The sequence below is a fragment of the Vombatus ursinus genome, unplaced genomic scaffold (genome assembly GCF_900497805.2).
Source record: "Vombatus ursinus unplaced genomic scaffold, bare-nosed wombat genome assembly UNPS02014812.1, whole genome shotgun sequence".
Classification (NCBI taxonomy): Eukaryota; Metazoa; Chordata; class Mammalia; order Diprotodontia; family Vombatidae; genus Vombatus; species Vombatus ursinus.
In genome coordinates, this window is record NW_020954590.1 from 25,929,242 (window position 1) to 25,956,071 (window position 26,830).

Sequence of the window (26,830 nt, forward strand, 5' to 3'; positions counted from 1 at the left end):
CATGCTCTTTGTCAACATATCCCATCTCCACCCCTTTCCACATACTATTCCAACCCCAAACCCTGTTTCCTCCCCTCATGTGGGGTATATTCTTTCTTTACCTCCTCTTAGAATCCATAGCATCCTTCAATGCTCAACTCAGGAATCATATCAGAGAAGAGACCTTTTCTGATCTCCCAAGGGGTTTGTACTCTGTCCCTCCAGAAGTCACTTTGTATAGGATCATAGATTTCATTATAATAATAATAGCTACCATTCATCTAGTGATTAAAATTTACAAAGCACTTTATATGTGTTATCTCATTTGATCTTCACAATAACCCCTTGGGGTAGATTCTATTATCCCTATTTTACAAATCAGGAAAATGAGGCTAAATGACTTAGCCAGAGACACACAGTTGTCCTGTGTCTAAGGCAGGATTTGAAGTCAGGTTTTTGAACAAGACTGAAACAACTGAACAAGAACAGCTTCCTGATTTCAAGGTCAACACTTTATCCACTATACCAACGAGCTGCCCTGGAAAGAATTTCAGAAGTCTATCTAGTTGAAATCTCTTATTTTACAAAGTTGGAAATTGAAACCTAGTGTGACTAAGTGATTTACTAAAAGTCACACAAATAGAAAGAGTCTGAGAAAATATTAGTTAAGTGCTTAGCACAGTGCCTGGCATATAATAGGTGTTTAATAAAGCACATACACTCCAAACTCCAAATCCATTACTTTCCACTCTCTGGGTACACACCATATCTCCACTCCCATATCAGAGATGTAAGCTTCATGGAGGCAAGAACAATGCTTTTATTTTTGCTTTTGTTTCCCCTCTATAGCCCAGGTACCCTGCCTTACAATATCTGGCACAAAATGAAATTTACTAAAGTTTATTTAAATACCGCTTGAAACCAGTTTGGTCCAAGGTCTTTAATCCTTATTACTTTCTATTTTCAATTGTTATTTTACTTAAGACATTGTCCTTAAAAAGGTCAGTGTTGGCTTTGAAACCCCAATCTCTAGTCATATACCTTGCCTCACAACTCTAATGTTACCTTACAGAGCCTGCTTCAGTTCATGGAAAGCATAACATCTAAGGACTCACATCTCTGCTCTGCTGTGACATGGCAGGGCCTGTGTGTGGCTGTCACTTTCCAGCTGTCAGCCATTCATACTCAATGAGTGCTTTGGAGCATGCTTCAGTGTGTCTGTCCTTGAAACGTTCCTCCCTCCTGCTTTCCTCATGCATGACTGCCCTCCTTCAACTCACCAGTTTACAGTTACATTGGGCATCCCTGCTGTCATCCGTCTTCTTCATTTTTTCGGCCATCAGAAAGGATTAGCAATGAGCAGTATTTATTCGACTAATATTTATATCAAAAAATATTCACCTTGATAAATCACAACAAAGTCTCAGCATTTCAAAAGTCCACTATGCAGTCTTTACCTGGAACAGCTAGACATCAGCATTAGGTAATATCTCCTGATTCAGTGTGATATTTACTATGAAACTTTTGAAGAGGTGGGGCACATGAGGCCTACAGTGCTCTTCAACCCAAACATAGAAATCTCCCATCCCACAGCATTCAACTTGATAGCTTACAGGACTAAGTCCCTTTTGAAACTGCTCCTTATGTTGCTATAAAACTATTACTAATGGCCTAAGAATACACATAATGGGGCATCATCAAAATTTACCCTTCCCACTCTCCCTAAAGTTCACAGATTTTTTTCTAATCTTTATAATTATGATATGTTTTAATTTTGCCCCAGCACACATAGCCCAACAAATACCCACACTATCTCCCTACAAAGTTCATTGCTTACAGAGAGTTGAGCAAAAGAACCTAAGAGTAATTGAGGCTGATGATAAACACATGCCACTTCCTACTTTTATAGTTTACATTTTGCCAGTGGAAAAGAGGGAAAAAGATCTTATTTGATGCAACCTAAATACCCTCATAGATTTAGAGCTAGGAGGGACCTCATAGACCATCTATTCCAAACCTCTCAATTTGCAGATGAGAAAGGAGAGTCTCATAAAAGTTAACTAAGTTGCACCAGGTCATACAAATAACAAGTAGCAGAGTTACGATTTGAATTCAGTTCCTCTTATTCCAAATGCATTGCTTTTTCCCCTGAACCAAGCTGTCTCTGCTTTTAAAACATTGTATTTTAAATCAATTTTTATTATTTTTTTTAATCTCTCAGATTTTACCTTCTAGGAAGGAATAGACATTTATTAAGCTCCTGTTATACACCAGTCGTTCCGCTAACCACTTTACAAATATCGTATTATTTGATCATCACATCCCTGGGAGGTAGGTGTTCATGATCCCCATTTTGTAGATAAAAAACTCAGGCAGGTAGAGATTAAAGTGACTTGTCTAGAGTCACATAGCTGATGAGGGTCTAAGGCTGGACTCCAGGTACAGTATTTTATCCACTGGACCACCTGGGGGCTACTATCCCGCTTCTTCCCTTTCCCCCTTACAGATAGATAGATAGATAGATAGATAGATAGATAGATAGATAGATAGATAGATAGATAGATAGACAGACAGATAGATAGATGGATGGATGAAGGAAGGAAGAAAGGACAAATCAATGAATAAATAAAGGAACAAAGGAAGAAGAGGGAAAAATCCAACAAAACTTACTAATACATGAGGAAAATATGATGATAACACACATGTAATTTTCCATATCAAACAAAAGAATGGGATTTTTCTTCACGTTTCTCTTCTTTGGGGGCCAAGCTTCTTTATAATTTCATAACATTTATTACCCTGGAGGAAGCATTCCCTCAAAGGGTATTGTGGTGTCCCAGGATTTTTTTCTCTTCAATCTTCCCCAGAGTGGTATCACCCCCTTCCCAATAACTGAAAGTGCTCCTTGTTTTAGACACACACATTGATAAACACAGATATACTCAGAGATATAACCTTGGCTTAAGTCTATGAGGCAGATTTATAAAATAGGTTCCTTGTTCATAGTAATTCTGCTCTTATAAGGATAGTTATGAAATGGCTCATGCTTATGCCACCAGTTAGAGAGCACAACTCTAATGAAAGGCTGGGAGATAAGCTCCCACAAGTATCTAGGAAAAGTTCTCTGTCTGTCTGTCTGTCTGTATCTCTCTCTCTCTCTCTCTCTCTCTCTCTCTCTCTCTCTCTCTCTCTTTCTGTCTCTCTCTGTCTGTCTCTCTGTCTCTGTCTCTGTCTCTCTCTCCCATGCTGCCCACATTGTTCCCTCATGCCACAAACAAGGGACACTAGGACACCCAGCAACATAAGTACAGTCCATCACAAATGTTTATGAGAAATAATTAAATACAGCAAATGAGTACCTTAATGAATAAATTTAAGAAAAATATAGATGGAAGTAAGATTATAGAGAATAGGCAGGTGTCTCCCAGTTTATCCATTTAGGTAGAGCTTATCTCTCATGATCTTAAAGAAAGGAACTACAGATATGCCTCTTCCATGCTGTTTCCATGGGTTACCATCAGTTTCCTCTATTCTCATTACTGAGAATCACCAAACTCCCACCTTCACAATGCATGAAAACCTGTTCTGCGCTTTCCCGTCCATCTTCACCCTATTCTGAAGGCTCATCTCACTTTAGTTTCCTTTTTTCCCAAACTGGGAAGAACTACAAATCCAAGTTGGCAGTTTGTGGCCAAAATATCTTGCCAGATATTGTTCTGTGCCTGTGTCTGTGTGTCAGACAGACAGACTGACAGATTGAAACAGAGAGAAAGGGCAAGGGAGGAGGAGGGAAGGAGAGAGAGAGAGAGAGAGAGAGAGAGAGAGAGGGAGAGTTTCACACGTGTATGTATCAACCACAGAATGGTAGAATTGAAAGGGGACTTGAAGGTCAACTAGCGAAATTCCTTCATTTTACAGAGGAAATAAAACAAAACACCTGATACCCCAGTGAAGGAGATGACTTGCCCAACATCATGAAAGAAGACTCAATCAACTCTTAACTGAATTTGAGGCTTACCTGAAGTGTAGTCAAATCCATTCACTTATAGAAAGAGCAAGAAGGGACCAAGAAGGTCAGCTTGTTCAACAACTTATTTTCTAGATTCGGAAACAGAGGCATATATTTAGTGTCAAAATAGAAAATGTAATCCAACTCTCCTAAATCCCATTTATGACTGGGTCACTAAAATTTGGTCATCTGTCGTACGGTCAAGACTCATAAAGGGGAAATGACCTGTTGAGAAGTCCTTTTGGACTACCTTCAAACCCTTATCATATCTTCTCCAACAATTACAACCCTGCAGCCTTCTCTTAGGAATAGGATACCCTAGACTGTGACAGAGATGGGGGGAGGGGGCAGAATCCTTCCTCCATCTCATACAGTAACCTCCTTTCCTTTGATGTTTATACTATTCATTTCTACCACTCAATCAAAATCTTGGGAGCTGTTTCTAGAGACGCCCAGGTTACTCCCATTCCTTCCTCAATGAGTTTGATACCTGCTTCACAATTTTTGTCTCCTCCCCAATTCCTGCTCTCATACTAAGGAACTTCAACATACATATTTGATTCTTCTTCAAATACCCTAACCACTCAGTTCTTCAACCCACTCACATTCCATGAGCTACTTTTCTACCCCATCTCAGCTGCAGACAGAGATGTTGATATCCCTTGCTATAACCCGTGAATTTACCACCTCCAAGAATTCTGAATTCCCTTACCTGACCGTAATTTATTGACTTTTCACTTGCATTCCCTTACATAACTCTACTCTTCATCTGCACAGTTATAATATAATCCCTTGATTCCTCAATTTTCTCCCAGACCATCTATCCTGCACTAGCCATTCTCTCATCTTCTCCCCATCTTGACTCCTTGGTGAACCAATTTAACTACAACATCCTCCTCTCTTGAGTCCCTTCTTGTTGTTCAGTCATTTCAGTCATGTCTGACTCTTTATGACCTCATTTTGGGTTTTCTTTGCAAAAATACTGGAGTAGTTTGCCATTTCCTTCTCCAGCTCATTTTACAGGTGAGAAAACTGAGGCAAACAGGGTTAAGTGACTTGCCCAGGGTCACATAACTAGTAAGTATCTGAACCCAGATTTGAATTCATGTGTTACCAACTCTAGGCGCCGCACTCTATCCACTGTGCCACCTAGCTGCCCAACCCCTTTATTATATCACTGATTCCATCCAGCCAAGCTCCAACCTTGATTCACTCCCAGAATTCATTGCCTTCATACCTACATTCATGCTACTGAATGGAGATAGAGAAAATTGTACAAAAATTCTGACTGGATCCACTACAAATTTATGTTACATAACTTCAAATGGGCCCTCACTGCTACTAGCAACTCTACTATACCTCCTCTATCAACTCATTATCCCACTCTCCACATTGGCTTTTCTAAACCTTTTCTTCCCTCCTCAAATTTCCCATAACTCTCCCTCCTCCCACTCTCTCAACAAAGAACCTTGCCTCATATTTTGCAGGAAAAAAAATGAGGCCATTTTCTGCAAACTCCCTCTTCTCCTCTCTTCCTTAATCTCCTGTCACTCAAGTACTTTCTGCCACTTTCTCCTCTTTCACTATTGTCTCACAAGATGAAGTAGCCTTATTCCTTACCAAGGCTAACCTCTCTACTTGTTCAAGTGATCCCATCCTATCTCCTCTAAAGATTTCCTCCTCCTTCATCCCCACTTTTTCACTTATTTTCAATATCTCCCTCTCTACTGGCTCATTTCTGCTTACAAATATGCCCATGCTGCCTCTATTCTGAAAAAAAAAAAAAAAAACAATCCTCAACTGGTCTTTCCATCCCCACTATCTATTGTCTTGTAACTCTTTGGCATTTTGTAGCCAAACTCCACAAAAAGGTCATCTACAAAAGGTATCTCCACTTTCATTTCACTCTCTCCTTAACCCCTCACCATCTATCTGGCTTCCAACGTTTTCATTCCACTGAAACTGCTCCAAAGTTACTAATGAGGTCTTAGTTGTCAAATCCAATGGCCTTTTCTCAATCCTCATTGTTCCAGACTTCTCTGCAGCCTTTAACACTGTTGATCACTCTCTCCTTCTTGGCGCTGTCTTCTCTCTAGGTTTTCAGGACACCATTCAATCATAGTTTTTCTCCTCCTTATCTGATTGCTCCTTTTCTGTCTTTTTTACTGAATGCTCTTTCAGACCATTCCCTATAATCATGGGTGTCCCTCAGGGTTCTGTCTTAGACCCTCTTTTCTTCTCCCTCTATGTTATTTCACTCAGTGATTACATCAGTCCCATGGACTCTCAGATCTAACTTTCCTGCCCCAATCTCTCTGCTGACCACCATGCTCACATCTCTAAGTGCCTTCAAATACCTCAAACTAGATGTCCAGTAAACATTTTAAGCTCAGTATGCCAAAAACATGACTAATTATCTTTCCCCCTAAACTATACCTGCCACCATCCCTATTACTGTAAAAGGCAACACCAACCTCCAAATCCCTCAGTTTGTGACCTAAGAGTCATCCTCGATTCCTCACTCTCTCTTACCCTCCATATCCAAACCATCATCAATACCCATTGATTTCACTTTTACAACATCTCTTGAATATGTCCCCTTCTTTCCTCTAATACTACCACCACTCTAGTATAGACCTTCATCTTCTCACACCTGGATTATTATAGCAGTCTCCTGGTGGGTCTGTCTGACCCAAGTCTCTCCCCGCTCCAATCCATTTTCCATTCAGCCACTAAAGTTATTTTCCTGATCATGTCACCATCTACTTAATAAACTTTAGTGGCTTCCTAGTATTTCCAGGAGCAAATGCAAAATTTTCTGTTTGGCATTCAAAGCTCTTCATAATCTTCAATCCAGTGATACTGGCCTCCTGGATGTTCTATGAACGAAATACTCCATCTCTCCAAGACTCCAAGGCTGTCAGAAAGTTAGAGATTTATTGGGGGCTGAGAAGTCTATAGGCAGTAATTAGTGTGGTTCTTATATACTCCTTCCTATCAAATGGTTTCATACCTGAAATCCCACCTGCCACTTAAAATCAGCTCCTTGGAGGGTGTTCCCTATTGGCTTAGACTACCTACACTGTTTTTGTTTGTCACATCAGAGTCTTTTTCAACTCCCAAATCCCCTCCCATGACTATTAAGAACAATCATAAAGAATGTCATAAAAGAAATATATGATTGAAAAAGAAGATTGGCTGGTCCCATGTATTCCACAGACATCTTTGTGAGGTCAGAAAAAAAGGCCATCTTCATCCTGACCTCTGGTTCTCAAAGACAGTGGTCTAATAGTCTATTCTACTGTTTTATTGCTTTCAGGTTTTGGGAGTCAGGACAATATTTTTTCATAGAGTTTCATTAAATGCCTTCTTTTCTTGTTTCCAATAATAGTTTTGTAGCATAGAAAATATCTATTCTTTAAATGTTTGATAGAATTCATTTGCAAAGCTATGTGGTGCAAGAGTTGTCTCCCCACTCCACCTCCATGGTAATTTATTTAGGGGGAAATTGAGAAGGATTTTAATGAAATCCAGTCAAACTTGTATAAAATAACTTCATGAAGGTACATTATTTATGTTGGCATCTATTTGCATTTTACAAAGTCTTCTTCATATTCAATCTGAATTTCTACTTCTATGGTTGAACAGAAATTTTACTTTTGTGGTGTGTGCCTCTGTCCTGAGGAAGATGACACTCATCTTCCCTGACTCCTTCTTTAAATTGAAAACAGGAAAGGAGTGGGAGAAAAACTGCCTACATACACATATCTACCAAGTGATATACTATAAAGAACTAACTGCAACGTAGAAAGAGAAATAGCAATAGAAGTGACCAGAAATTCCTAGGACATGAAATCTAAGAAAGGCTCCAGAAACAAATCTCATAGCCTCAATGATTTATAAATAAATGCATAAAGGATGTGGAAAACAAACAATATTAACTAGTGATTCTAATATAAGGAATCATATGTATTCTAATATCATATATGATATTTAATGTAAAACTTAAGATCTAATATGGGAAATTATTTATATATTCTCATATAATACATGAGATTTTACCTCATACTTATCACTGAGACTGATGGGATAAGACTTATAACTGCAATATGTTTCAGGAAGGATATACCTTATAGAAACATAATAGAATAAATAAAAGAGGTATAGAGTAGCATTACATACTGAGGAAATGTACTTAAATAAGTAAATCCAGAAACCAGAGAGGAGAAGGATGTTAGAGAATGTTTGAATAAACATCAATAGAGGAAGGAACAGAAGCAATAATATTTTCATGGAAACACATTGTATGCAATTACAGAGACTATAACATGATCAAAAAATACTTCAAAGTAATGTTGGCCTACTTTATGCTACTTTATAAATTTTAGAGATAAGAGAATGCTGAAATTTTAATGGATGCTCTCAAAGTTGCTATACCACAGGTTCATGTTGCCCCACATCTGGTGTAATTATTTGTATTAGAATGTTGACCCCACTGAATATAATTGGAAAGTTTTATAAGTCTGCTGCTATTACTTATATTTAGATCTTTGTTATTTTATATAATTTGTTCTTATTCTCTCTCTTGGACAAATGTTGTTGTTCAGCCATTAAGGTCTGTTCATGACCTCATTTGGGGTTTTCTTGGCAAAGATACAGGGGTGGCTTATCATTTCCTTCTCTAGCTCCTTTTATAAATGAGGAAACTGAGGCAAACAGGATTAAGTGATTTGCCCAGGGTCACACAGCTAGTAAGCATCTTAGGCTCGATTTGAATTAAGGAGGATGAGTCTTCCTGACTTCAGACTCAATACTCTATCCACTACACCACCTAGCTGCCTCCTTGCACAAATTCTATACTTTTAGATTGCTTCTGTATAACAGAAATGGTTTTTGTTTGTCAAAAGAAGCTTTTTTGTTGGACACAAAAAATAAAAGAGGGTGTTTCAGGCTCATCTTTCTTTTCAAAGTTGCTACCAGTGTATGCAAGAATGGACATAGAGAGTGACAGGCTATGTAGGATGTTTTATTGTATGGTTGACAGAGATGAATTGTCTAGTGATCTGCATTAATACTAAGGGACAAAAGACCCTTATTCCTAGTGCCAAAGGTTTATCTCATATACAGCTAATGGCTCATTCATTTGTATTCTTTTTTGGGGAAGAGGGGTAGGTGGAGTGGTGCTTGAAGTAAACAACCTCTCCTTGAAAACCCACTGTACTGTTCCTCAGGCATTTCCTTTTTGTTGAAGAGCAGTGATTTGTATTATGAATTTGTTATTTTGATCTTAATGTACATTCTAGCATAATAGAAAAAATGTATTACAGTGTACATATGGTTTTCTGGGAAAGTGGATCTTTAGGAGTTGTTCTACAAGTCTTGGAAATATTCTGTTGATGGCCCCACTATCCTTCCTGTCCCTCAGATCTCTATTTCAATCTCAGAGACATTATTGACCCCTTCCTCTATGTCAACCCTCATATCTATTCATTTGCCAAGTCTTGAGCTTTCATAACTATGCTCTTCTCTCTGCTCACATAGCCGCTAGCCCCACTTGAGGCTATCATCAGTCATTGACTACTGTTATAGCCTCCTTGTTACTTATCTAGACTCAATATTCCTAAAATCAATATTTCTGAAATCCAAATCTAGCCATGCCAACCTAACTACTAAATAATCTTTATTGACTCCCTAATACCATCAGGTATTAGGATAAAATACAAACTTCTCAGCCTACCATTTAAAATCTTCTACAATATGGTGCCTACTCTTTGCCCCAAGGTTACCTTCTATCTACTCTATGTGTATCTTCCACATATCTATTTATTTATGTGTTGTTTCCCCCATTAGAGATGATAGTCCATGAGGACAGAGATTATTTTTGTCTTTCTTTGTATCCTTAGTGCTTAGCATATAACATCTAGTACATAGTAGGGAATTAATCAATGTTTGTTGACTGATTGACTCCATTTCCAGTCATTTCATTTTGCTCTCCTTAATAAACATTCTAATCCAGGGGCAGCTAGGTGGCACAGTGGATAGAGTACAGGCCCTGAAGTCAGGAGGACTTGAGTTCCAATCCAGCCTCAGACCAAACACTTGACACTTACTAGCTATGTGACTCTAGGCAAGTCGCTTAACCCCAATTGCCTAAAAAGGAAAAAAAGAGAATACAAAAAAAAATAAATAAACATTCTAATCCAATTGAACTACCACATTTTTTATTCTCCAGATATAACATTTTGTTTCTCCTCTCTGTGCCACTTCATAAGTGGCCCCTCTCCTCAGATAGGTTGAAAAGGATCAAGATTGAGAAAAGGCAATCAGATTTGGCAGTTGAGAATATTGGTAACTTTAGAGAGTACTTAGAGAAGAGGGCATTCAGTATATGTGAGTATATGTATTTCTCTCTCTTTCTCTCTTTCTCTCTCTGTGTGTATATATATATATATGTGTGTGTGTATGTGTGTGTATACATATGTGTATATATACATATGTGCATACCTTTATATTGATATTGTCTAATTATCATTTCATTTTTATTTTTAATTCAGGCATAATGTAATTTCTCTGCTTCTCTATTTTAACTTTGTCTATTTTTATTGTTTATTCCTTCATAGCCTTTAAAAATATTTCTGCTTCTTGTCCCATCTCCATTCTCCTATTTACAAAGGGAAAAAAGGTTGGAGAAAAAAAGAAATGAAATCAACACTAGTTAGAATTATCTAATCCAATTTTTTTAGCATTCTCCTATTCATTGTAAATAGATATATGTTGTTGTTATTCAGTTGCTCAGTCATGCCCAACTCTTCATTACCCTGTGGACCATTACACACCAATATTGTCCATGGGGTTTTCTTGGCAAAGATACTGGAAGGGTTTGCCATTTCAATCTCCAATGAATTAAGGCAAACAAAGGTTTTGCCCATAGGGCAAAGGGTCTGAGTTCAGATTTGAATTCAGGTCTTCCTGACTCCAGGCCTAACACTCTTTCCACTGCATTACCTAGGTGTCTCCAAATATATGTTATCCAAATATAAAAGGATATAACATTAAACATATATTAGAGAAGAATGGAAGAAGATAATTTGCACAATTATGGATAGGGTGAAAATTATTTACAAAACATATCATAGAGGTAATCATCATTTGGAAAATTTTATTATATAAAGTTGAAAATCTTCTTCATAAACAAAATTAATGAAGCTAGAATAAGAAGAGAAGCAGATAACTTGGCAGTGAGGGGAGGATCATCCTGGCAAGTATGTCTGATAAGAGTCCATAGAATAAGATATATACAAATATATTTTAAAAAATAAAAAAACAGAAGCCATTCCCCCCAAAAGATAATTGGAGAGGGAAATGAAAAACCAATTTTCAGAAGAAAAAAAGGTATCAACAACCATATAAAATAATGTTTCAAATCCCTAATAATAAGAAAAATTCAGATTAAAGTAGTTCTGAAGTTTTGCTTTACAGGTATCAGATTGACAAAAATGACAAAAGAATATAGTAATTGCTAGAAAGGCTGTAAGAAGGCAAGAAAATTAATGCATGTAGATCTATGAATTGGTCCAATCATTCTAGAAAACAATTTAGGGAGGCAGAGTTAAGATGACAGAATGAGAGGTGAAATTGCCTTAGCTCCCACCAGACCTTTCCCACAACAACTAGAAAATGCACCACATCCAATTCTGATTGGAACATTCAATAAAAAGTCACAGTTTGTCATTTTGCCAAACCAGGACAGGTTAGGAAGATAGAGAGGTCTATGGACACTATGGTAGGGGCTAGTCAGTAATAAAGGGCAGCATAGCAGCTAAAACCATGGGGAGCATTCTTGTACCCAGGACTGGTAAGAAGGCTGACAATGTATACCAGGTCTAGAAGGACCAAGGTAGAAAAAAATTCCAGGGGACCAGTACATTAGCTTTAGGAGAAGGAACTGATGCCATCTGACAATTCTGTCACCCATTAACCAGATCCAGGACATAGTCCCAGGATAAAGAAGAGTGGTTACAGGACAGCAGAGTCCTAGTGGGTATTAAGCAAAGAACAAATTCCTGAAACTTACCTGTCTGGCTGTGAGTCTAAGAGTAAGTAGAATGGGGACTTAATTCTAACTTTAGCTCTATATATCAGCCTGCAATGAGATACACCCAGGCAGGAAACAAAGACCAAAGATAAACCAGATGTGCAATCACTCTAAACCTGCAGAACCTTCCAATAGGCTAAGAATTAATGAGTCCAGTAGCAGTCTACTGAAACTCAACCACACACAATTCGACAAACCCAAATCTGGGCTAGGAACCTGCAGAAATCACCCCAGAAAGGAATAGACCTCTCCCTGGATCACAACACTTTGGAAGCTTAAAACATGAAGTCCCTCAGAGTGAGTTGTGAAAGCAATAAAAGGAAATTAAAAAGACAGATGCTCAGGTCAGCCATTCCCCACACACAGAAGGGAGCAAACCCCAACTCTAACACAAAGTCCAAAGATAAGACGGTAAGAATGAGAGAGAAGGAAAAAAGGTTGGAGAAGAAGAATACATTGGGAAGAGGGAAGAGAGAGGAAGAATGGAAAATTATCTCACATAAATGGTCTGCACAATGGAGGGGGCCAAAGGGAGGAGCAGGCAAGAATTGAACCTCACTCTCATCTGAACTGGTTCAAGAAGGAAAGAATAAATATGCACATATAGTTGAGTATAGAAAATTATCTTACCTAACAATGAAGTAGGAGGGAAAGAGGTCAAGAGAAGAGGGTGGGATATGGTGGTATGGAGAAGGGGAGAGGAAGTGGTCAGGAACAAAAGAGATGTTAGAATGGAAAGTGGTAAAAAAGAGAAAGATAAATGTTAGAAAATAGGACAGAGGTAAATACACAGTTAACAATCATAATTATGAATGTGAATGGGTTTAATTTGACCATAAAATTCAGAGAATAACAGAATGGATTAGAAATCAGAATCCAACAATATTTTGTTTACAAGAAACACACTTGAAACAGAAAGATACACAGTTAAAATATAGGACTAGCACAGAATCAATTATGCTTCAGCTGAAGTAGAAAAGGCAAGGGTAACAATCAGGAAACAAAACAAATGTGAAAAGAGGTAATTAAAAGAGATATAAAGGAAAATTAAATTTTGCTCAAAGGTACAATAGGCAATGAATCAATATCAATACTAAAGATATATGTGTCAAATGGAATAGCATCCGAACTCTTGAAGGAAAAGCTAAATGAGTTAGAGGGGAAAATAATAAAATTAAAATAGTAGGAGACCTCAATTTACCCCTCATACCTTTTGGATAAATATAACAATAATATAAACCAGAAAGAAATTAACAAAATGATTAGACTTTTTTAAAAAGTTAAATATGTTAGGCCTCTAGAAATTATTGAATGGGAATAGAAAGGAGTATACATATTCTCGGATATTTGTGACATCTTAACAAAACTTGAAAATGACATAGTGTATAAAAACCTCACAAGCAAATGCAGAAAAGTAGAAATTTTAAATGCATGTTTTACCAACCATAATTCAGTAAAAACTAAACTCATTAAAGGGACTTTGCAGTATAGATTAAAAATTATTCATTGAAAATTAAATAACTTAATCCTAAAAAGTTGTTGGGTCAAAAAACATAAAAATAATCAATAATTTCATTCATGATAATCACAACAAGGATACAACAGAGGAAAATTTGTGGGATGAAACAAAAACAGTACTTAGGGGGAAATTTATATCTCTAAATGCTTATATCAATAAAAAAAGAGAAAGAACAGATTGATGAACTGGGCATCAACTAAAAAAAAACTAGGGGGTGGAGGTAAAATGGTGGACTAAAGCAATGACTTGCTTGAGCTCTACCCCAAGCCCCTCCAAATACCTATAAAAAATAGCTCTAATCAAATTCTAAAGCAGCAGAACCCACAAAAAGACAGAGTGAAACAAATTTCCAGCCCAAGACTGGATAATTCATTGGAAAGGCATATCGCACCAAGCAGGAAGAGGAACGCAGTTTGGCGTGGGCGCAGAGGTAAGGCAGGCCTTAGCAAACCTGGAGCAGGCCTCAGAGGACAGAATCACAGGCAGCTGTGGTGGTTCCCAGATTTCTCAACCCACAAATGCCAAAGACAACTTAGAAGGTCAGTAGGAAAAGTCTGTGTCTGTGGTGGTGAGAGAGAAGCTCAGTCATGGTTGTGGTCCTGGTCCCAGCCCTAGTCCCCGAGCATGGCCCTGGGGCAGTGGCTGCCTCCTGAGCTTCTGGCCCACACTGAGGAGGAATACAATGACTGATCAGAGGGGGATGGCAGAGATCTCTTTGCTGGTGCAGGATTCTCTTGTTTTGCCCATGCTTGGATCTGGGTTACAGTTCTGGGTGGCAGTCCTGGGGCAAGGAGGAGCACTGGCATGGGGGAGCTTGCAGAGTTGTGGAGAGGGAATCCTCCTCACAGTTCCAAGGCAGAAAAGAGTGCTTGTGGTCACTCATAGACCAGAGCACAGGCCAGGAAAGGAGTAAACCCTCGCCCTTGATCAGAGGACCTTGGAAGAACGGACAATTTACAGGTCCCTAGAAGTATCTCTGAAAACAGCTGCACAAAACCCCCAAAGCTTGAGACAGTACATTTTCCACACTGGAAACAGACCCCTACCATAACAAAGAGTTTATAACTCAAGTAATTGGCTGGAATCATAAACAAGCAGCACAAAAAGAGTCAGACCAAAAAATCTTACTTTGGTGACAAAGAAGATGAAAACATACAACCAGAAGAAGACAACAAAGTCAAAGCTCCTACGTCCAAAACCTCCATGAAAAATATGAATTGGTCCCAGGCCATAGAAGAGCTCAAAAAGGATTTTGAAAAGCAAGTAAAAGAAGTAGAGGAAAAACTGAGAGTGATGGAAGAAAATCATGAAAAACAAGTCAACAGCTTGCTAAAGGAGACCCATAAAAATACTGAAGAAAATAACACCTTAAAAAATGGCCTAACCCAAATGGCAAAAGAGATCCAAAAAGCCCATGAGGAGAAGAATGCCCTAAAAAGCAAAATTGGCCAAATGAAAAAGGAAGTCTAAAAGATTACTGAAGAAAATACTTCCTTAAAAATTAGAATGGAATAATTGGAACTAGTGACTTTATGAGAAATCAAGACACTGGAAAACAAATCTAAAAGAATAAAAAAAATAGAAAATAATGTGAAATATCTCATTGGAAAAACAAATGACCTGGAAAATAGATCCAGGAGAGAGAACTTAAAAATTATTGAACTATCTGAAAGCCATGATCAAAAAAAGAGCCTAGACATCATCTTTCAAGAAATTATCCAGGAAAACTGCCCTGATATTTTAGAACCAGAAGGCAAAATAGAAATTGAAAGAATCCATAAATCACCTCCTGAAAGAGATCCCCAAAGGAAAACTCCTAGGAATATTGTAGCCAAATTCCAGAGTTCCCAAGTCAAGGAGAAAATATTGCAAGCAGCCAGAAAGAAATAATTTAAGTATTATTGAAACACAATCAGGATAACACAAGATTTAGCAGCTTCTACATTAATATAGAGGGCATAGAATATAATCTTCTGGAGGTTAAAGGAAATGGGATTACAACCAAGAATCACCTACCCAGCAAAACTGAGTATAATCCTTCAGGGGGAAAAGTAGTCATTCAGTGAAATAGAGGACTTTCAAGTATACTTGATGAAAAGACCACAGCTGAATAGAAAATTTGACTTTCAAATATAAGACTCAAATGAAACATTAAGAAGTAAACAGGAAAGAGAAATCATAAGAAATTTATTAAGTTTGAACTGTTTACATTCTTGCATGGAAAAGATATTTTAACTCATGAGTCCTTTGTCAATATTAGGGTAGTTGGAGGGAAAATTATAGGTATGTATGTATGTATGTATGTATGTATAGATAGATAGATAGATAGATATAGATAGATAGATAGATAGATAGATAGATAGATAGATAGATAGAGGGCACAGGGTGAGTTGAAGATGAAGGGGTGATATCTGGAGAATAAAATCAAGGGGTGAGAGAGGATTACACTGAGAGAAGGAGAAGGGGAGAGGTAGAATGGGGTAAATTATCTCACAGAAAACAGACAACAAAAGACTTTTACAGTGGAGAGGAAATGGGGAAAGGTGAGAAGGAATGAGTGAATCTTATTCTCATAGGATTTGGCTTAAGGAGGGAATAACATACACACTCAATTGGGTATGGAAATCTCTTACCCTACAGGAAAATAGGGGAGGGGGTGTGAGGGGGACAATAGAGCAGAGGGATGATAGAGGGAAGGGCAGATTGGAAGAGGAAGTAATCAAAAGCAAACACTTCTTAGGAAGGACAGGGTCAAGAGAGGGAATAGAATAAATAAGGGATGGGATAGGATGAAGGGAAATATACTTATTTTTTCACAACATCACTACTATGAAAGTGTTTTGCATGACTACACATGTATAACCCATATCTAGTTGCTTGCCTTTTCAATGAGGGTGGGTGGGGAGGGAGGAAGGGAGAAAATTTGCAACCCAAAGTTTTAAAAACACATGTTAAAAAATTGTTTTCACACACAACTGGGAAATAAGAAGTACAGGAAATGGGGTATAGAAATCTATCCTGCCCTACAGGAAAATAGAAGGGTAAGGGGATAAGAGAAGGGGGGGAGAGATAGAAGAGAGGCAAGATTAGGGTAAGGGGTATACAGAATACATACCATCTTAGGGTGGGGGGAGGGATGAGATGGGGAGAAAATTTGGAACTCAAAATCTTGTGGAAGTGAATGTTGAAAACCAAAAATAAATAAATTTTTTAAAATATTAAAAATTTTTAAAAACTAGAAAAAGAACAAATTTGAAAACTCTAAATATCAAAATAGACATTCTAAAAATCAAAGGCAATTTATGGATCCTTATGTACAAACATATCAAAATTTAAAGTTAAAAAAAATGTTGAACCAATAAAAACAACTAGGAGCTGTTTCTAAAAATAGATAAAATATTGTTTAATTTGTTTTTTTAAGAATAAAAGCAAATTACCAGTGTCAAAAATAAAAAAGCAAATTCATAATTAATGAAGATGAAATGAAAGCAATTATTTGGAATTATTTTGCTCAATTACACACCAATAAAACTCATAATCTTGATGAAATGAATATTTACAAAAGCATACGTTATCCAGATTAACAGAAGAGGAAATAGAATATTTTCTTTGAAAAAAGAAATTGAACAAGACATAAATAAACTACTTAAGAAGAAAGAAATTCCAGGACCAGGTAAATTTACAAGTGAATCCTACCAAATATTTAAAGAACAATTAATTCCAATATTATATAAACTGAGAAAAAATAGGTAAAGGAATCTTGCCAAATAAATTCTTTCCATGACACAAATATAGTTATGGTAACTAAACCAGAGTGAGTCAAAAGAGAGGAACAAAATGATAGACCAATTTCCTTAATGAATATTGATACAAAATTTTAAATAAAATACAAACAATGAGATTACAACAATATTTCACAAAGACCATACTCTATAGCAAGACTAGATTTATACCAGGTATGTGGACTTAGTTTAATATCAGGAAAACTATAAGCATAACTGACTATATCAATAGCAAAAGCAACAAAAATCTTATAATTATTTCAATAGTTGCAAAAAAATGTTTTGATCAACTATGACACTCATTCCTGTTTTTAAAAAATACTAGAAAGCATAAGAATAAATTGATCTCTCCTTAAAATAAGTATTACCTATCAGAACCCAAGAATAAGCATTATATCTAATGGAGATAAGTTAGAAGCCTTTTGAATAAGATCAGGGGTGAAGCAAAGGTATTTACCCTCTCCAATACTGTTCAATATCATACTTGAAAGGCTAGCTATAGCAATAAGACTAAGTAATCTTATTGTTTGAAGGAATAAGCATAGACCAATGAGGGGAAAAAGAAACTATCGCTTTTTGTAGATGATATGAGGATTTACTTAGAAAACTCTAAAGAGTGAACTAAAAAACTAATCAAAACAAGAACTTCAACAAAATTGTAGGATATAAAATTAACTCACAGAAATTATCAGCATTTCTGTATATTAGCAACAAAACCCAGCAGGAAGAGTCATAAAGAGAAATTCCACTTAAAAAAACTACAGACAGTATAAAATATTTGAGAATCAGGATGCACACAGGAACTATATTGACTCAATTGCAAAATATTTTCTACCCAAATAAAGATATATCTAAATAATTGAGAAATATTCATTGCTCATATGTAAGCCAAGCAAATATAAGAAAAATTACAATACTATTTAAAATTATTTTGCATATTAAGTGCCACACTAATTAAATCACCACAGAATTATTTTATATAGTGACATCTAGGAGGTACAGTGGATAGAGTACCAGCCCTGGAGTCAGGAAAACCTGAGTTCAAATCTGACTTTAGATATTTACTAGCTGTGTGACCCTAGGCAAGTCATTTAACACAATTTTTCTCCAAAAAAATAGTAAGAACTACTTTATAGGGATAGAAAAAACAATATTCATCTAGAGGAACCAAAGTTCAAGAATATCAGGGAAATCAATGGAAAAAAAATAGGAAGGAAGGGGACCTAACAGTACGAGATATCAAACTGAGCTGCAGAGCTACAGTCATCAAAATAATTTGGTACTGGATGAGAAATACAGTGGTTGATCAGTGAAATGCATTAGGTACACAATATCCAGAAGCAAATAAATACAGTAATCTATGTTTGTTAAACCCATCGAGGCAAGAGCTATCTGACAAACACTACTGGGAAAAATGGAAAGTAGTCTGGCAAAAATTAGACATAGACCAACATCTCATACCATATACCAAAATAAGCTCAAAATGGATGTGTGATTTAAACCAAAAAAGAAAAAAAAAAAGAAAGAAATGATATCACATGCAAATTAATGGATCATGGAAGAAATTACCAGTAAATCTGTAGATAGTGAAAGAGTTCATGACCAAACAAGAGATAGAAAAGTTCACAGAAAGTAAAAATGGACAATTTTGATTACATAAAATTAAAAAGTTTTTGCACAAACAAAACCAATGCAGTCAAGATTAGAAGAAAAGCAGGGAACTAGGTAAAAAACATCTTTGCAGCAAATCTCTCTGATAGAGATCCTATTTCTAAAAATATATATATAGGGTACTGAGTCAAATTTATAAAAATAAAATCCATTCCCCTATTGATAAATGGTCAAAGAATATGAATACACAGTTTTCAGAGGCAGAAAACTAAGCTATCAATAGGGATATGAAATTACTAATTGATAAAGAAATGAAAATTAAAACAATTCTGGGCTATCATCTCACACTTATCAGATTGGCTGATGACAAAAAAGGAAAATTACAATTGTTGGAGGGGATTAATGCATTGATGGTAGAACTGTGAACTAGTTCAACCATTCTAGAAGCAATTTGGAACTATACCCAAAAAGCTTTTCAATTGTGCATACCCTTTGGCTCAGCATTACTACTAACAGTTCTATAACCCCAATAATATCAAAGAAAGAAGAAAAGAAAAAGTACAAACATATTTATGGCAACAATTTTTATGGTGGCAAAGAACTGGAAACTAAACAGCAGCCCATCAATTGGAGAATGGCTAAACACATTATGGCATATAAATATGAGGAATGCTACTGTGCTATAAGAAACTATGAAGGAGATGGTTTCAGAAAAACCTGGGAAGATTCATGTGAACTGATACAAAGGGAAGTGAGTAGAACCAAGAGAACAACTTACACAGTAACAAAAATATTGTAAAGACAAACAACTTTGAGAGTCTTACTAACTCTGATCTATATCATGAGCTGCCATAATTCCAAAGGACTCATAATAAAATATGCTAACCCCCTCCAGATAGAGAATTGATGGACCCAGAATGCAGACTGAAATGTATTTCTTTCTTTCCTTTTTTCTTTTTATCACTTTTTTTGGGGGGAGAGAACATGGTTAATGAAGACATTTGATTTGCATGACTATATGTAGATATATAGATGTGTGTATATGATACATATTATATATATATATATATTTTATATTATGTGTTATTGTTTTATTTAATATGTAATACATGCAGAAACACATAAATATATTTTAATAGATTTTGTTTTTCTTTATTTCTCATTGGATAGGGGAGGAGCAGAAGAAGAAGAGATTTCAGAATTGAAAAGAAAATAATAGAATTTGGGATTTTGCCAATAAAGTCACACAACAATAACATAATTAGACAAAGCAAAAGGATCTCAAAGACAGAAGGTAAGCCATAGGTTAAAAAAAATTACACCATATGTTTTTGTGGTAGCAAAGAACTAGAAGAAAAGTTAGTATCCATTGACCGGATAATTACTGAACAAATTGTGGTATATAAAATAATAGATTATTATTATACCAGAAGGTATGATGAAAATGAACAATTCAGAGAAACTTGAGTAGAAATATAAATTGATATAAAATGACATAAACAAAACTGAAATTAAATGAAAATGAAATTAAGGAATAGAGATAGGCACTAGATCTATGATTTCATTGGTATAGAAGAACTCTCAGGTGTAACAATTCCCTCTAGCAATGCACACTGACATCTTCTCTACAATTTAGAGTCTTAGAGAGTTGCCTAGAGCACTAAGAAGTTAAAGTCACACAGCCTGAGTGTCTAGGATAATAATATGTACTAAGGTCATCCTGCCTTCCAGAGAAGTTCTCTATGCACAATGCCACAATACATACTCATAATGAAACTGAATAGGGATAAATGTAAACACCTAACACCTGAATTCCAAAAGTCAACTTTGCAATGCATGGCATTTATAGAGCACTTTGAGGTTTACAAATTATTTTACATAACCTCACAACAACCTCGGAAGGAAGGTGCTATTATTATTCTCATTTTGGTGTTCTTCACTCTGACTCTTCACGACCCCATTTGGGGTTTTCTTGGCAAAGATACCAGAGGAGTGGGTTGCTATTTCCTTCTCCAGCTCATTCTACAAATGAGCAAATTGAGGTTGAAAGAAATTGTTTCACATAGGTAAGTATATGAGGTAGACCTTAAACTCAGTTCTTTCTGACTCCAAGTTCAGTACTTTATCCACTGCACCACCAAGATATCTCCAAGAACAGAATAAGGGAGTCACTCCCAAATAAATGTTAACATCTCAGAATTTTAGAAGAGGATAAGCTCAATATAATACCACCACTTGTCATAGTGACACAAATGCTTTCTTAGGCTGCATATTAAAAAGTCAGAGAATCAAGAAAAAGTTTATAATCACTTCCTTTGTACTATACATAATGGAACTTCTAGGTGGTACAGTGGATAGAGTGCTTGCCCTTGAGTCAGGAAGACCTGAGTTCAGATCTGGCCTCAGACACTTACTAACTGTATATCCCTGGGCAAGTCACTTAACTCTGTTTGCCTCAGTTTCCTCATCTGCAGTATCTTTGCCAAGATAACCCCAAATGGGGTCATGAAGAGTTGGACATTGTTGAAAAACAAACGAATAGCAACAACCTAACAACTGACCCAACCACTTGTAGAGTATGGGATTCAGTTCTCACCACTACATTTTAGGAACAACACTGAGATTCTCAGGAAAAGTCAGTAGGCAAATTAGGATAATAAAGATTCTCACAATAAGATCAGTTAAGGAAAGTGGGGATGTTTAGCTTGGAGCAGAGAAGATCTGAGGTGGGGGCATTCTAGCTGTCTTTAAGTATTTGAAGGGTTATCTTATGGAAGAAGGACAATATTTACCAATCTTGGCCTCAGAGAGCAGAACTAGAAGCTATAGGTACAAATTGTAAAGAAGCAGATTTAGTTTGTGCAAGGAAAAGCTTCCTAACAATTCAATTTATCAAAAAATGGAGTTGACTTACATAGCAGGGAGTACTTTTGCACTCTTGGGAGTTGTTGAGCCAGGTGGAGATGACCACTTGTTGAATCATTTCTAGAGATGATTATATTTTGGCTACAGGTTGGATTAAATGACCCCTGAGAACCTTTCCAACTTGATTCTGTAATCCAATATTTAAAAGTTGCCATCTTTATTTTTTATTTCTCTGCTAATAGAGCAGTCTTTTCAAAATGAATTTTCTTCTTTCCATCTAAAATGCCCCCATAGAATATTTAAAAATAAGAATTAACTGAGAAAGTTTAAGGCATTTTTCTGAGAAAAGAAAAATCAGCAATACCACTTACTTTCAAGGGAGGCAATTCAGTATAATAAATATGTTTTAGGTATGCATTTCTTATAATGTGTGGAACCCAGTAAATCTGGAATTGAATGGCCAAGAAAACAAAAATACACTAATAATCTGAGCTAAAGAAAAAAAGGCAATATATGTTCAAAAAAACCCTGTATATTTTATTAAAATGTAAGGATTATTATTTTTATTTTTCTATATTGTTGTGTTACAAATTTCGATGCCATTCCATATGTTAAAACAATGTAGACATACATGTGCTTTTATTATTCCTTGCTGTTTTTTTTCTTTCTCCTCATCTTCACTTTTTCATATTAATTTGTCCTTTAAAAAAAGTACTTGAGCTTGTTTCTAATTCAAATACATTCGTATTCCAAATAAACCATGCATACTATATGAAAGTCTGTTTCCCTTTTCCTGTATGTCAGCATAGTTAGTGTAAGTTTTCCTAAATAATGAGAGCTCCACGTGGGATAATAGAACACGTTCTGTTAATATATTTTTAAAGAAAATTATTTCAAAAATAACATTGAAAATGGCCCCCAGAAGTCAGTAATTCATCCAGGTATTCCAGGTCCTACTGTATTATTCCTGATAAAAGTATCCAGTAGGTAGGTGACAGTGAGAGATAAATGCAGAAACGTATTTGAAATGAGAACACCTTGGTTAATATTCTTTTATTCTCACTTGCAAAAAGTCAGACATATTTCTTTTTAAATGTTATAAAAAGCACTTTCTCCCTGAATGGAGCCTCATTTGCAAAGTTCCAAGCAAAAGTGAAGTGGTTGGGGAAATGTTCTTTGAAAAACTGGACACAGAATGGAAATAACAACAGGCCCTTTAGATAGTAAGACTCAGATGACCCTTTTTCTATATATTAGGATGGGGACTCAGGAGGTCTCAACGTAGTCTCCTCCTGCCCCAATTTCCTCACTGGTTCAAAAGCACAAGTCCCTTTTTCAATTTATTAATAATCAAAAGTTGGATATGAAGTAGGAGGGGGGACCAGAAAGCCTGCTGGATAACTTTTTTTCCTAATGAGCTTAACACTTCATGAGGTACCTTTGGTAAAGGAAGTTTTTTTGTTGTTGTTTAAAAAAAAGACCCATTTCCCTGCTGACTATATAAAGAAATCTCTCTGAAGTATCAGACAACTCGAAAGGTGCTGCCTTCGCCAACTGAGTCAGCCACATGGGTTCTGTCACCAACAGATTCTTTCTCTTCCTTGTTCAAGTTTTTCAAACAAACTCTAAGGATCAAAAGAGTCTTCAGTTCCACATTTAAATTGCCATATACTTCCCCCCAAATGAGAAAGGTCCTTTCTCCAAACTTTATTACTGTCCCTAAAGTCAAAGTACAATCAGGTTACAGTTTCTATAAAAACTTCCCTACAGAGGTAACAACCTCCAAAGTATTCTGATTTTAAAAAAAAGTCAAAGAAAATAGGATTCTTAGTCAACCTATGACTTGCAGATAGCCCATTACTTTCTCCCCTGCTGAGATGGGTAACAACCTGATTTGTTTTATTTGGCTTTGTTACTCAAATAAAAGTCAGTGAAGCAAACACCACTGCTTAAGTTTAAAAAAAAAAAAGTAAACCGATCACCAGTATTCTCATTTCTGGATAGGATAAAAACTCTGAGGGTTTTTACTCTTTTTGGTTGAAGGGCCTGCTAATGTTAACTGCCTAATTTCAAGTAAAGTAAACATAGGCCTTTCAAACCAGATTGCCCTGGAAAGAGTCACTAGAATGTTTGGTTGGTGGATAAAAAGAAGGATGCTCTTGGTTAGCCATATTTTAGGTTATGATAATCATTTTTGTTATGGTTTTAACACACAACTGTTAAAAATAGAAGGTTTCATTAAATCAGTAAGAGATGATAAATGTTATAGTGAATTGCTAACAGATTTTATGAAATCCACTCTAGGGGGCTTTAAACGTGGAGTTGATTCTTGTTCTCACATTTCCAGTAAAATACTTCCAGAGAACTGGGAGGATGGATACACTAGGTGACCTCTCAAGTTTCCTTTAAGACCATGAAAATCATTAAGAAATTATCCATTTCTATGGTGATGTTTTGGCTTGTGTGTCTGTGTATATCCTAGGAGAATTAAAATTTGATGAAAACATTCTGAAGAAATATACTTAAAATCTAAGAATTTCCAAAATAAATTAGGGGCAGAACAAAAAAGAATAGTTTGAAATCTGGTGGAGGAAAAACTAAAATAAAGAATGATGAAGAGGAGTATTTTGTGTGTGAATGTGTCCAATACGTCTTTCAATATTTTTTGAAAAGTATTAATTTGAGAGGGAAGCTAGGTGGTACAGTAGATAGAGCTCTGGCCTTGGAGTCAGGAGGACCTGAGTTCAAATCTGGCCTCAGACACTTGAAATTTGCTAGCTGTGTGACCCTGGGCAAGTCACTTAACCTCAATTGCCTCACACACACACACACACACACACACACACACACACAAAAGCAAAAACAAAAACAAAGCATTAATTTGAGCAAAATCTGAACAAGCATTGCCACACTTTTTCCCTCTTCATTTGAAATTCACATATGACAAAGGGAATTTTTTCTGTAGATTTCTTAGCTTTCTCTGTATGTCTTGATACCGATTTTTAAAATCACTTTTTCAATCAGATTTATACTAGTTACAAGATAAAGATAGTGTGGTCATTAGGTCATTACAAAGAGTCTCTAGCCTGGTTATGTGCTGATTGGTTTAAATGAACTGCGCTTTGGCTCTTTCTCTTTCCAGTCTTGGTTATCAGAGATCTCTCACGTGATAAGGAAGGATGGAGGAGTATATCTGGAAATTAAGATGATGTAAAAACAAAAAAAATTAAATTAAGATTTTAAAATTGTATCTAGATATGACAATTTTCTCATACCAGTCCTGGTGGCATGAACTATCAAGACCCATTGTACTCATGTCTTCAATGGCAGAAATCCTCCTATCCAGGACTATTATAGGTGAAATTCTCTTTAGCAGTACAGCTGCTATACTGTCATAACACACCTAGTAGGGAAAGTCTTCCACAATCCAATTCCACAAGAATTTATTGAGCTATTATTTTGGGAAGAACAACTAAGGGGAGGAAAGTTTAAATAATGTAAAGTCCTAGGCTTCTTGTACTAAATGGTCTGGGACTTTGTTATCCTTCCCAAATAAAAACCTCAAGCCATAGAATAGCCTCTCACTAAGATAAATAAAAGAGAATACATTCAGCCTACAACGAGTGAAAGTTATATACAATGACACCTTGATTAAGGAATCCAACAAGTGAAGGGTTCCTTTTAAATGAAGTCAGACATTTATAGAACAAAAGCAAACTTCATCAACCGTGAAGAGAAGTGTGAACGTATGCACAGAACTCAATGCCAGTATTTCTACTGAACTTCGTGCAGTCATCAAACTGCCCAACAGAAATAAGTTCAACTTAATTGAATTACAAGGAGAAATAGATACTAAAACCATGATAATGAAAGTCCACAAGATACTGCATTCAAGCCTAGACAAATCTAACAAAAGGATAAATAAGAAGTTAAGCATGTCAATCAGTTAACAAATATTTATTAACTACTAACAACTACTTTGAGCCAGGCATTGGGCTAAGTGCTGCATGTGATAGGCATTACATTGGAGTTAAAAACTTTCAATGGCTAATCATTATCTATAAAATAAAATTCAACTCCCTTAGTTTAACATACAAAGCCTTATACAACCTAGTGCTACCCTTCACAGACTAATTTCACAGTAATGTTCTTTTATCCTTTCTATACTTCAGTCAAACTCTACCATTGTCTACTACCTTTTCTTCTGTCTGTATTTTGTGCACATTGTCCCCTATGCCTAGAACACACTCTATCAACCTTTCACCATTTCTCCCTATCGACCTATTGCTCCACCTTCAAGAATGACTTCAAGTGCCAACTTGGCTAGAAGTGATCCTTCCCTCCTTGATCTTTTTAAGTGCTTCACAACTCACATGAAGTAATCATTCTTAAATTATATCATACATACTTGAGAGGCATTGTGATATAGCAGAGAGAGAACTCCTCTCAGAGTTAGAAAGACCTGGACTCAACTCATATCTATAACACAAATTGGCTTTGTGACCTTGGATAAATCACTTAACCTCTCAGTGACCTATGCATCCCTTTAAGACTATAAATTGAAGAACCATTTCTGAAATGTATTGGTAGGAGAGATTTCCATATGATAATGACATCCCAAACACACAACACACACTAGATTATAAACTCTTTAAGGTCAGAGTCTGTGTTACTCATCTTTATAACCCCAGAGCCTAGCATGGTAGTTTGCACATAGTAGACATTTAATGAGTTTTTATTAAGTCAAAATCCCATTTAACTGATGAGAAAAACAGAGACTCAGAAACACTAGATGAGTTGCCTCAAGTCGCAAAACTACCAAGTCTCAAGAGTTTGTGACTATAAGGAGAACCTGTGATTTTGTGGTAGAGTTGAAACAGTACTGGCAGTGCTGGTCCTTCAGTCAGAGAACCAGGGTTCAAAGCTCATCTCTGATGCATACTATCTAGGTGACTTTGGACAATTCACTT